This window comes from Halyomorpha halys, unplaced genomic scaffold (assembly GCF_000696795.3).
Source record: "Halyomorpha halys isolate HHAL.00 unplaced genomic scaffold, Hhal_1.1 Scaffold8.1, whole genome shotgun sequence".
Lineage (NCBI taxonomy): Eukaryota > Metazoa > Arthropoda > Insecta > Hemiptera > Pentatomidae > Halyomorpha > Halyomorpha halys.
The window spans coordinates 442,625-449,368 of NW_027111933.1; positions in this window are offsets into that span (position 1 = coordinate 442,625).

Here is a 6,744-nt window from a genome sequence, read left to right on the forward strand (position 1 = left end):
GAAAAAAGTGGCAGTCGAGCGTGTTTCTTTCCAAATCCTTGCACAACCATTGGTCGTGTGACAGTACTTCCTTACCCCTGAACCTACGGAGAGATACACTATATACTTGTGCTAACCAATGTATTAAGATCTTATCCAAAGCTTTTTACATTATTCTAATTATAATTTAATATATATGTAATGTAAAAATCTATGATATCCATACTATGTATATATAATATTATAAATCCTAGTTTCAATATTAAAAATTTTAAACAGCCACGAACCTCCATCAACTCTCTGAAAACATTGAATCCCCTCATCCTTCTTCCTTTCTCATCTTTCCATCCTAAGACTTAATTAGTTATCTAATGTGCTATTGTCAGATAACTTCACTGTCAACTGGCCTGAATTAGTCTGATGGATTCCACTAACAGCCAACCCCATACCTCATAGAGCATACAGACCATGTTACAGTTATTTCAAACAGATTCGTATTAGGTAGTAAGTTTATTTATAAGATCCGTCGAGTTTAAATAACAAAGGTCTATTGAATATCCTATATATTTCACGAGGAGAGGGAAATAAGATGATAAATATATTTTAACTTCTTATTTTGATTTATTATAGTTAAGAAAAAAATGATCAACTCACAATGTAAAATGAGGCGTAGATAGTTGACCGTAGATTACTGATTGGAGAAAATGGTCGGGGGTGCGGAAAAAAACAAAACATAAATAATCAAAAAAATATTTATTTATGCCAGGCATAAATAAATATTTTTTTGTTTGTTTTTCTTTACTCCGCACCCCCGACCATCTCTAATCACAATGTAAAATATTTACAATGGATTTCAGACTCTGCCACTGTTAGTCAAAGTGAAAAATTATTAATTTTTTTGTTCTATGATTTCAGAATTAGTATTCGTAGGAAGTATTAGGAATAAAAGGAAACAAATCAGTCCTGTTATTCAAGACAAAAGAAGTATGTTTCGACCATACACTTCTTAAAGATCACAAAACAAAGCCGATTACTATGGCCTCTGAAAAAAATAAAATAAGAAAAAGATGAAAATAGTATTAAGGTTTTAGATTTTTAATCTATTTATTTGCGTTTCAACTTATTTATTCATTTTTTAAAATTATATGTTTTTAAAATCATATATTAGTTTTTTTAAACTTATTTATTTTCACATTGATAATTATTTATTGATAATTTCTGTTAAATTGGATTTAATCAACGGATCAAACGCAGATTACTGGAGAGGGTAAGTATGAAAGAGTGAAATAGGGAGAATTGTATATTGAATGAATAGATAAATTGCAATTTGGTTTAGAGCAAGAAGAAGGAGGAGAACAAATATATATAAGAAAAAATATAGTAAAATTCTTAAGAAAAAAAAAAATTGAAATATATTATATTTAGTTTAAAGATGATTATGGTTCGAAAAAGGGAAATGTTAATGTATGGAAGTGTACATATGTCCTTTCATGGATTGATGGGTGCGCTGTGTGTTATAGTAACCCAATGTATTTGGAAGTATTGCCAAATAAAGCATTTCTCTCTAACGTGGCAAAAAATGGAAAAATATAAATTTTATCAAGAAAAAAAGTCATGCCAGTAAGTTGGGAGTCGCAAAATATGAGGAACGGGTTTTCTTAATTGATATAAGCTTAAGTGCACAAACAATTTCAGTTGGCGCTGCTCCACTTTTGTTTCTGGGTGTTCTCTGATACTAACAATACATCTAGGTATATAAATGCTTGTACTAGAGCTGGCATGAGGTTCCACTATCCAACCATTGCTCTCGGCGTTTCCTAACATAAAAAACAAGACTAGGCTGAAGCTGTTTTCCAATTTAACACCCAAATCTTTCAAAGGTTTCAATCTTCGTCTATTCAGCCTATCAATATCTTTTGGGTCCTGGCATACTGACTTTATTCCACTTATGAAGCTTTTAATCATTCTCTTGTTTACCAGTGCTTTCCAAATTTATTGAAAAATGATAAATAGACATTTTCGCTGACATTCCTTACTTTCTCTCTTACTCTTCTAGGTTACGGATGAATATTTTATATCACTGTTAACAGATATATTGCCCTGCCAATGTCACATAAGGGTTGGGTTTCCTTTCTTGTGGATGGGTATAATAATATAATGCTTCCATTCTTTGGGAATTATTTTTTCCATCCAGGAAAAATGCTCTACAACATTTAAACCATATTATCTCCTATGTTCTGGTGCGATTTCATTAATGCCAGCTGCTTAGCTTTATCTTTGATTCAGCCGTATCTACTGCTACGTTTCTAGCTAACTGAAAAAGCATGGTATTGTGGAGCACTTAAAAAAGTGATACAAAGCTTGTTCCTACACGAGTCAAACTGGCATGCGCATGCGGGGTACAGGGGATTCGGAACGGAAAAACGTACTGCGCACGCGCTCATCAGTTTGGTGAGTTAGTAAATCGTAATGCAATCTACCTTAGACACCCCTTACCCGTTCCGTACTTCCCTTCCCTTTCCTTTTCCCCAGTTTTTATGAGGATATATCAACGATTACACTATTTTATTTATTATATTTTACCAATTTTACTTGTTGTTCTAACATAAATAGAAACATCACATGGCCACTTGAACCTGAAACTTCCATTTGTAGAGTGTTCCTTAACAGGGTAATAATATGTGGTACAGTTCCCAGATGTCCAACAGAAAGATTTTTTCCGAAAGCTGGTGTTACAGCACATGTGCCAGCTTTAAATGTATTTTTTTGCTTTCTTTTTTTAGTTGAATTCAAAAAATAAAGTTTGTGAATAAAGAAATCCTTAAACAGTTGGCGTACTAGTATTCCCGCCTTTCTCAAAAACCTTCAGGCCGTGAGACACCTCTGTTTGCTAACTAATCCAAGGTTTCACAACTTCCGGAGCATGTGGGTTTTATGTTCCATAAAACCATTCCGGAAATCAAGGGCGGCAATGTAAAAAAAATATCAATTTTGTAAACCACCGGATAGTGCTAGAACATTTATTGTTCAATATTTTTTAATATTCCTCCACTCCTTAGATAATAAGTAAGTCTATAAAACGCATAAAATTGAGTCATTTCGATGATTATTTTAGTGGTTAATGGTTGCTTCTTCTTATTATAAATTTAATGTAAGGAAGGTTTACCTAAATAAAAACCTAAACAATTAGTAAAAAATACATTTATCGTGAATAAATAGGCAGAAAGTGCATGAATAGGTAAATAGATAAAAACCTTCAAATCAGGACAAGTAATCATTATAATTTATTTTTACGATAATTATTTACAACAAATTACAAATTAGAAGTTGGAAAACAAGAAATATTTATAGTTAACATTTTTGGGCTTGAGGTTACAAGGCAAATTTGAAATCTCATCCAGTAAGCTGGGGGTAGATTACCCATAAACACCATTGATTTGGTGCGATCAGTTGGAAATGAAAATTTGATGTTTTCACCAATCATGACAATACCATTGAGTTCAGCCAATCGCATAGCATTGTTCATTCGGCTCACTCAAAAGAAAGTTTCATTAATTTCACCTATCGCCTTCTTAAAAAGCATTCAGTGGTTTTTCTTGGATTTTACGACGATGCCATCCTACTAGGTTTTCGTAGCTTCTTTGCTGTTTTTAATAACTCCGGTAACAATGTTTATAATATCGTACTTTTAACGAGAACAAAAGTTCATGGTTTCACAAGAGCTGAAATTTTATTTCGTTCTTTTTTAGACGTGCATTATTAAAATTAGATGAAAACACAGATGAAGCTGCACGAATTTCTTCTTTGTTATTTGATCACAAATGAAACATTTTGATGAACGGTTAATTTCTGTAGGTAGTATTTTGGAAACAGATACATTTCCTTCAAAATTCGAAACATGCGTTTTTTAAATTTTATTTATTTATTTATTTTTTTTAGTGGTTCTTTTTGATGCTTTATTGTTTCATAATTTGTATATATTGCAAAAGAGTATAGATGACATGAAAAGGATTGTCGGTTGGACTCTGGACCTAACGTCTTTCGAAACTTCTCACCTACCTCGTCTTTTCTTCTATCTTTTGCATTTTAGTTTTGGTAAACATTGCGTTTTCAGTTTTTCACTAACTTTTCCATCACAAAAGCCGTTATATAGTATTTTCGCTTTAATTTTTTCACTCTTGGTTAGTAACAAAATAAACTATTCATCAAATAACCATTAGAATATAAGAAAACTAAAATTGCATTACGTATACTCGAAATGAGAGTTATGCTTAAGCTCGGAGTATCGATGGATATTAATCCAAGAGCCCGTGCAAAAAATCTACTTGATCTGATGAAAACTTTGATAGCACTTTTGTGAATCTTTATATACCAATTCAAAGTGGGGCTTGGCATTCTAAATGTTCTTGTAGAAAGTGGGGTTAGAAACATTGGTTTTTTGTCACCTAAAAATACTTGTAAGATCGAGTATTTGTTATCTCACTCCATTACTTTAATAATATATATGATTATTAATATACACCGTATATTAATAATCAACTGCGTAATCTATTTATTAAAAATTTCTTTTTATTATTTGGACCTACATTTACGCCTTACAAATTACTATTGACGAACATACACTCAACTACAATACAACGCATATTAGCAGATTCATACTTTATGAGGTCTTAACCCATCCCTCTAGGTGTACCTGAAAATAAGCTTTGTTGACTGACACAGCTAATGCTATAAAAAAACAATGGTCACAGGCCGCTGGTTACTAATTGGCATTTACATTTTAATAAATTCATTTTTTCATCCTACGTTCAACTGAATTAAGTTTCAATCTAATAGTTATGAGTTATTTTCAATGGAATTTCTTTCATTTGCAACAACTCTGCCTTTTAGCTTACACTAGATTTAAAAAATATCTAAAACGTTAGTTGAAAAACGTATTTAACAAGTCTGTGGGCTTATGCCAGATGTTGATATGTGACTTATGTAATTATGGTCCATTCATTGAACCAATTTAATATTCACAATGAAGCCACGATAAGTACTCGCAATTTATAAAATTGATATATGTAGTTAAATTAATCTTATTCATAATAATATAGTTTACTAGTAGTAATAGAATATTACTTGAAGAAGTTTGTCGGGGGGTGCGGTCAGCAAAGAACAACATAAATAAACAAAACCATATTTATTTATTTTATGCCGACGTTTCGACCTGAGTTTCAGGTCTTCATCAGGGCTATAGAACAAAAGAGATAACAACAACATTTAGAGTAACATACAATTGAAAAGGAATAGTATACAAACAAATTTAGAATTATATAAAATATTGAATTAAATCATAAATGATATAAAATGATAATTGATAATTGAATAGTACAAAATTTTTATTGATTGATATTTGTGGAATTGTATGGTAGTAAATTGAAAACAGTGACAGATGAAATATAATATCATGTAGGTAAGAAGATTATAATATAAGAAATGTAAGTAGTGTCTAAAAATTGAAAAAATAAATTTCAACTTTCAAATTTTATGCCGACGTCGAAACGTCGGGATAAAATAAATAAATATGGTTTTGTTTATTTATGTTGTTCTTTGCTGACCGCACCCCCCGACAAACTTCTTCAAGCATTAATCTACGGTCAACTATCTACACCTTAATAGAATATTAGTTGGAAGTGGATTATTACATTTAAAAAATAATATATTAGATAAATTTATTAGAAAAAAAAAATGAATTTGAGGAAACTAATATGGTAATTATTGGTTGGACAGTGCTTTCTACGGCAGATTGATCTTGGGTGGGAATGGAATATTTTTGCTCTGATAATTTTGATTTTGTTTGATAATCTGAATAGTTAGGCTGTGTAGAAGGGAGTACTGTTACATCCCTCAAAAACCATATATCACCCAATTGTAATGGCCACGTTGTAGTTGTAGTTCACGTTTGATGGGCTGTCCTGTTCTGCTTATCATGACTTTCCTAGTTTCTTTCTTTCCTTCTATACGATATTCCTTTTGACTGCTTCCTCTAAAAAAATAAAATAATATTGTAATAACACCTGTATGTCTAATAGTTCCTGAGATACAGTTTTTCATAAATTAACAATATAAAAAATAATGCTTTTTCCGGTTCCCTAACTGCAGTTCAGTAGGATAAGTGTAAGGAGAAGTAATACTGCAGTTGCATTTTATTTTAATAAGAAAAGTCTTGTAAAAAGGTCAAGACTGAACATAGGCGAAAAATCGAAATGATTCAAATAAATTTTATTGTTAAATAAATAAACTTTCTCCAATTTTAGTCTCAAAACATTTTTTATTTCTTTATAAGTCTGATCTTTCGGCCAATTCGATGGTCCTCAAGGACAATTTATCACAAACATGCATATGATCTTTAACTATTTTAAGCAATTAACAATATTATTAATAAATTATCATATCTTAATACAATTTTAGAACCACATAATTTCAAAACAACTTTGTGCGGGCTATTCATTAATTTCAGTCCACAAAATACCCTATGAGACATTAAAACATTAGGGAATCATATACTTTTTTTAATAAGCAATTTTTAGATTATGTGCAATTACATATTTTGACATTTTTTCACATTAAATTAAAATTTAATCTTTTTACCACAGTCAAACTTCTCTATTATAATTTGTCGCACCAATATTTGTAACCTTCCCCACACTCAAGTCAGGCATTTAATTTATTTATTTCAACCATATTTTGGTTAAACTTCCTCTTTCTTTTATTATTACA